Raw genomic sequence first — 6,519 nt, 5'->3', positions numbered from 1 at the left:
CCTGGATTCAGGATTCAATCCTGGACCGGGGAGCGGCGCAGGCTTGGAGGGCCGAAGGGCCTGTTCCTGTGCTGTATTGTTCTTTGTTCTTTGTATAGCGTATCAATGCAGGAGATGAGGCCACTCGGCCCATGGTATCTTTGCCTAACAGAATTCAGAATTGATGTGGAGAATTCAGAATTGATGTGGAGAATTCAGAATTACAGAATTCTTCAATTCAGCTTTCAAACCCCGCATCTCTCACAGTGACTGCATTTTTCTGCTTTCAACTTATCTCTCATTCCCTCCTGAAACTTACTATGAATGCACTGAACTCATTCGGGAGGGGTGTGTTGGAGGGGGCGATTTTACATCCCTTCATCTTGGAGCCTGTTATGTTTTGCACAACATGCCACAGTCGGTGCGGGTCTGTGTGGCTAGCCTGCGACTCTTGTTTGGTCCAGTAATGTCTTTTGGCATCTTTGATGAATCTCCTTAGATGATATCTGACTTTCCTGCATAAGTCAGGGTCGCCTGACTTGAACGCCTCAGACCGAGACTTCAGCAAACAGTGGATAGCCCTGTTCATACATAGTTTCCTGTTGGGGATTTGTTTCTTGGGCACATAATCTTCCACACACTTACTAATGAAGTCAGTTACTGTAGCAGCGTACTGGTTCAGGATGGTCGCAGAGTTTTTAAATGCTGATCAGACCACTGACTCGAAGCAGCCCCGAAGGAGATAATCCAATTCCTCGGACCAACAGTTCACGGCTTTTTTTGACTGATTTCGTCAAACAATATACGTTTGCTATCAATGCTCATATATATTTTTGCTTCGAAATAGCTCTTTTATTTACATTTTCTCAATATTGTTACTGGCCACGGTTGTGAGTCTCGAATGCACTCCGACATTGAACCGAACTCGGTATCCCACTGCCGCCTGGTGGCGGCGACCTGAACTGCAAAATGCAGCTTTCGATCACCTGTGTGTGAGTCAAGATTACGTTTAACAGTTTCCGGTCATAAATTCCACTGTTTTTATTTATGCATGATTAGAATTTTAGATGTCACCCGGGGTGGAGAAGCTTATTTGATAAGTCCACCTCCTCCAGACAAAGACTATTGCACACATCCGAAGCATGGACATTCTGTCACTCAGCCGCTGTCCTCAGCTGCAAAGACAGAAAGATAAGCGGTGAATTTAGAATGTATCTATAATGCTAGATTTTACTCTCTGAAAAGTGCAGCATTCTGAAAATATCAATTGAACCGGTTTTGTGCCTTCTTTCTCATAAGCAAAATAAACCAAATTAGTCGGTTCGATCCTGACTATATGCTGATTCAAAACCTCCAAACATTCTCCAAAATCTTGGCGTTCTCTCGACTTCTTCGTGCCCAGGATTTGAACAGAGAACTTCAGCAATGATTTCAGCAGATTTAGCATCATTTTCCGATATAAATACCAGCGGTATGAAGACAAAAGCAAAATACTGTGGATATTGGAATCAGAAACCGAAACAGAAAATGCTGGAAAATCTCAGCAGGCCTGACAGCATCTGTGGGGGAGAGAAAAGAGCCAAAGTTCCGAGTCTAGAAGACTCTTCGTCAGACCTTCGTCTCAACAGTATAAAGGTCGCGTTGAAAAAACCCCAATTTATATTTCTGGCTGTGTCTTGGTATGTACTGCAGTCAACCATGAATCCACTCAACAGCCAAATTCCAGCGTGCATTAAACTGGATCCGCCAGCTGGGGACGCCAAAGAGACTCACCCAGCAACACATAGTCGGTTTTCTGGCTGAAATCGGGTTTTGTGTGCTGGTGAACTGCCATCTTGAACCGCTGCAGTCCCTGAGGTGTAGGTAAACCCACAGTGCTCCATTCACTGCCGCCCAGCTCTGAAACCAAGAATTGGGAAACAAACGTACGCTCAGCTGTTTGGAATTAGAAAGAAACCAAATGGTCTGACTGGATACCACCTTTTCATTCTCAGAAATGAACCAAACCGCAGAGGCATAGGACGTAACTCAACATTAACTTAAATCTTCACTAAAATCATTTCAGGCTCAGCCCGCTCTGTTCAACTCAACCAATAACTTCCTGCAAACATGTTGGTATTTGCTTTGTATTTGCTCCTCACAATTGCAGCTTTCTTAACTGACACTTTTACAAAGAACAAAATACTCCTCGTGCAGTCATGTGTTCTGTATTAACAGTATTTTCTCTCGATTTCTAAAGTGGTCTATCACATGATGATGTGAAGCATAATTATCGGATGGTAAAAGCACCGGGTTTCATCTGGACAAAACGGGCAATGGCAGTAACAGCGCACTCTGGCTTCATTCAGCACCGTTCCGTCAACCCAGACAATGCACTGCAGACGAGAAATGAGGCAAAAGCATCAAATATTTGCCGGTGACCGAATATGTTGCCTAGAATCATAGCAAAGCATTCCTACAGTTCGGAAGGAGGCTATTCGGCCATCGAGCCTGCACCAACAACGATCCCACACAGGCACTATCCCCGTAACCCCATGCAACCCCTGGTAATCTCGCTGATACTCAGGGTCAATTTAGCATGGCCAATCAACCTAACCAGCACATCTTTGAAGTGCGGAAGGAAACCGGCGCACCTGGAGGAAACCCACGGAGACAGAGGGAGAATGTGCAGACTCCACTCAGACAGTCACCCAAGGCCAGAATTGAACCCGGGTTCCCGGTGCTGTGAGACAGCAGTGGCCTAAGAATGGAAATGGACCCGGGGTTCCTGGTGCTGTGAGGCAGTAGTGCCAACCACTCTGCATCAGAAACAACAAAGTAATTTTTCTCCTCCCGAATGTCGATAAGTTTTTTTTTCATTTCTCAGTGAGTTCTGAATAATGTGAATGTTGATTCTGTTTAGGAACTGAGGTGTGAACCATCTGAGAGAATATCCCTCTGAACGGACTCGGTAATTGATGGACTGGGATAATGTAACAGACCGGAGTGGTACTTAAGTTTTTTTTTTCAAAATAAAATTATTAAATTGACTGAATTCGTGTTTAGAATAATGGCTCATAATTGGCCCCTATCCTGGTGAGCTGCAGACTGGAAAACTTGTGTGCCCGCCATACCTTGTATCGATTTCACTTCCATTACACCGAAGGAGAGCATCAGCATGTCCCAATCCCAATGATTGAAGCACAAATCTCACGATGTCACAACTAAAATGAGAATTCGTGTTTGTTGTCACGTTTCTGTGTGTTGGATCGTGTGGTAGGTATTATTTTCTGGTCTGTTTCCCTGTCTAGTAACAGTACTACTTCTGAAACATTACATTGAATGTACAACAAGCATTGAGGCATTTTGTGTTTGTGAAAGGTTAAACCGCCAAAGGGCGCTGTGTTAACGCGTTTCCAACAGTTGTAAACCACAAACTACAGATACAGCCGCCACAGCCCCGCCCCGACCTGCCTTTGCTCTTCCGGTTATCAGTCATGTAGCCTGGCCTATGTTATTGACATATTGTTGAAGCAGCTCAGTCTTCGTCATTGGTGGGATTTGCAGTGCAGTGGGGAAGCAAACTGTATTTTTCATCCGACAGGGTGACGGAATCAGGGAGCAGCAATGCAGAAGTACCCGGCACTGCTCCTCATCATTACATCATTCCTCAGTAAGTATCTCCTTTCTTGCAAAAGATATATTCTCCCCAAGTGCTCCAACCAAGAGTCAAAAGAGTCTCGTTCATTGAGATGATGCGATGCTGACAATACTTATGGTTTTCTGTCAGAATGGAGTCACGAAGCAGCAGGGGAACAGTGGTACTCGGGAATGGCAGTGGAGGAGGGAAGCAATGTCACTCTAACCTGCAACATGAAGAGAAGCGATCGTCGAAGTTATGTGTTCTGGTACCGCCGTCGCTCTGGACAGCACCCACAATGTGTCATTCGTATCATAGGAGATAATGTAAAAAGAAACCTCGGTATCACTGATCGATTCTCTTCAATGTTTGATGCTAGCAGCAAGATTACAGAGCTAACCATTAGCAACGCAATGCTCTCTGACTCTGCAGCATATTCCTGTGCTGTGAATCACACAGTGCTTCAAAGATAGAGCATGTCCCGTACCAAAACACACGGTGGCTTTCTCCAATTCGTTGTCAAGAGAAGTTTGACAACAATCAACAGAATAGAAAGCTGGACCTTCCGCCAATCTGATCAACCTGAAATGTTAAAACATTGAACAATTTGCCCTATTCACTTTTTGCCTTCACTCCTGAAGGCAGCAAATAAATCTGACAACCTGCAACAATCTGATCTAGAAACATTTTGCGAACATCACGAGTGGCATCATGGTCAACAATAATAATCAAATGGGGCTTGTGGGGGGTGGTGGATGGCCGGCGGTTGTCGGGGAATCCAGACTCCGCGTGCGAATCTCATCACGGCAGATTGTGGAATTTGATTGCAAAATGTCTGGAATTAAAAGGATAATTATTGTCTTTAGAAACCCTTTTGGAGCACTGAAGCCCTCAAACGGCAGAGAAGAACGAAACTTACCGCCCTTCATTAGTGGGTAAGAAGGGAGTGGGGAATCGGTTTTCTGCATCTGTAGACAATTTGAAAAGTGACAGGAATTTCGCCACCCACGGGCTGCGGCAGTCTGACAGCGCGGTGTGTTACTGCGGAATGAGAGACAGTGACAGAAGCCAGAGGAAACCTGGGACACTGCTGCAGTCTGGCAAATGGAATGGGTGGCAGACGGGGAGAAAGCGGGACCTTCTGAACCTATCAGCAGATTGATGTGGCTCAAAATTAACCCGAATTATGAACAAGCTCAGTGCAACAGGTGCAGCACTGGGGAAGCTTTCCTCCCTCCCAGACTCTGCCCAATAGACGCTGAACATGATGCTCAGATTTGTTTGGGGAATTTACACCATTTCGTAAATTGAGGATATTGTGGAAAAAAGCTGTGAAAGATATTGGTTTACAGCATGGAAAAACACGAAATGAAGATAAACAAATGGAAAGACGGTGAGTGGGTCAGAGACAGAGACCGTGGTAGATATAGAGGCACAGATTGGGAGAGACAGGTAGAAATGCAGACAGATAACCATGAGGAAAGAGAATGATAGAAACGAGGGAGAGACATGGAGATAAATATTGGGACAGACAGGAAGAAATGAAGAAGAGACAGAGGCGGGAAGGGAAATAGATGAGGATACGGCGAAGAGGCCGTGAGGGAAACAGATGCAGATATATGGAGACAATACAGAAGGGGGAACATAGAGAGACAAATGTGCAGAGATCACTAGAAACAGAGAGGTAGACAGTGAGACAACCAAAGGGGCGCAGTGAGAAAAACAATGTCCGAAATGGAATCAGGAATTCAACAGGGAGAAATAAAAATAACATAATATAATGCAGTCCATGGATAGGCCGAATGGCCTCATTCGATGCTCACCGATTCAATGATTGTCGATGCTTCATGTCCCAGCCATAAACATTTAATTTTAGACACTTGAACAGTGAGCAGGTGCAGGATGATCAGAGACTTCTGTAGATTCAAGCGTCGCTATTTCCGCTCCCACAGCATCCAGTGCAGCTGAGAGTCACGGCAAACTCCACTCAATATTGAGCCTGTGGTAACCCCGCCCACAGCTTCCGTTTGCTGCTCTCACTCTGACCCGATTGGACAGATTGCTGCCACTGCTCCATTCCTCTCATTGGATCAGCAGTGCAGTGGGACGGGGATCTTTCGTTCTGTTTCTGACTGAGGATTTCTCTCACTACAGAGTTACAGACTCAGGAAGGATCATGGGGATCCAGCTCTTTCCGATCCTCATCGTTATCTCACTTCTCAGTAAGTATTTCCTTCCCAATAAAACTCCATTCTGCTCCTGACTGCTGTAACCCAGATGTTATTGTTATTAAAACAACAGTGACGATGTTGATGATAATTGCATCGTTTAATCTGAGGCTGACTCTAATTGTCATTATTGCTGTTACTTCCGTTAGAATGGAGCCAGCAAGACAAAGTGGAACAACAGGATTCTGAAATATCGGTTAAAGAGGAAAGTAATGTCACACTGACCTGCGCCTTGGAAACAAGCAATTCCATCCCTTATGTGTACTGGTACAGTCAGCAGCCCGGGAAAGCTCCAGTGTACATGTTTCAGCTTGTTGGAGAGAATGTGCAAAGGAACACCGACCTCAATGATCGGTTTTCTTCTACATTTGATAAAAAGAACAAGACTAGCGAGCTGACGATCAGTAACACACTGATCTCTGACAGCGCCGTTTATTTCTGTGCCATGGAGCCCACACTGCTGCAGAGATATAGCGAATCCCGTACAAAAACCCCACACAGGCAATTCCAGTCAGTGCCCAGCAGGGTGCGCTCACACACACGCGGGCAATTCAGTTTCCACAGAGAGAGTGACAGGAAGATTGTTCACATTGCAACAAAACACAACACTCAAAAACAGAAACTGGTGTGGTTCAGTTTCACATTTACATTTGCTAATGATCGTAACTTACATTTGCAATTGAAATAAGATTG

The sequence above is a fragment of the Mustelus asterias genome, unplaced genomic scaffold (assembly GCF_964213995.1).
Source record: "Mustelus asterias unplaced genomic scaffold, sMusAst1.hap1.1 HAP1_SCAFFOLD_391, whole genome shotgun sequence".
NCBI lineage: Eukaryota > Metazoa > Chordata > Chondrichthyes > Carcharhiniformes > Triakidae > Mustelus > Mustelus asterias.
The sequence above is the reverse complement of the archived record's forward strand: the minus strand, read 5'-3'. Positions refer to the sequence as shown.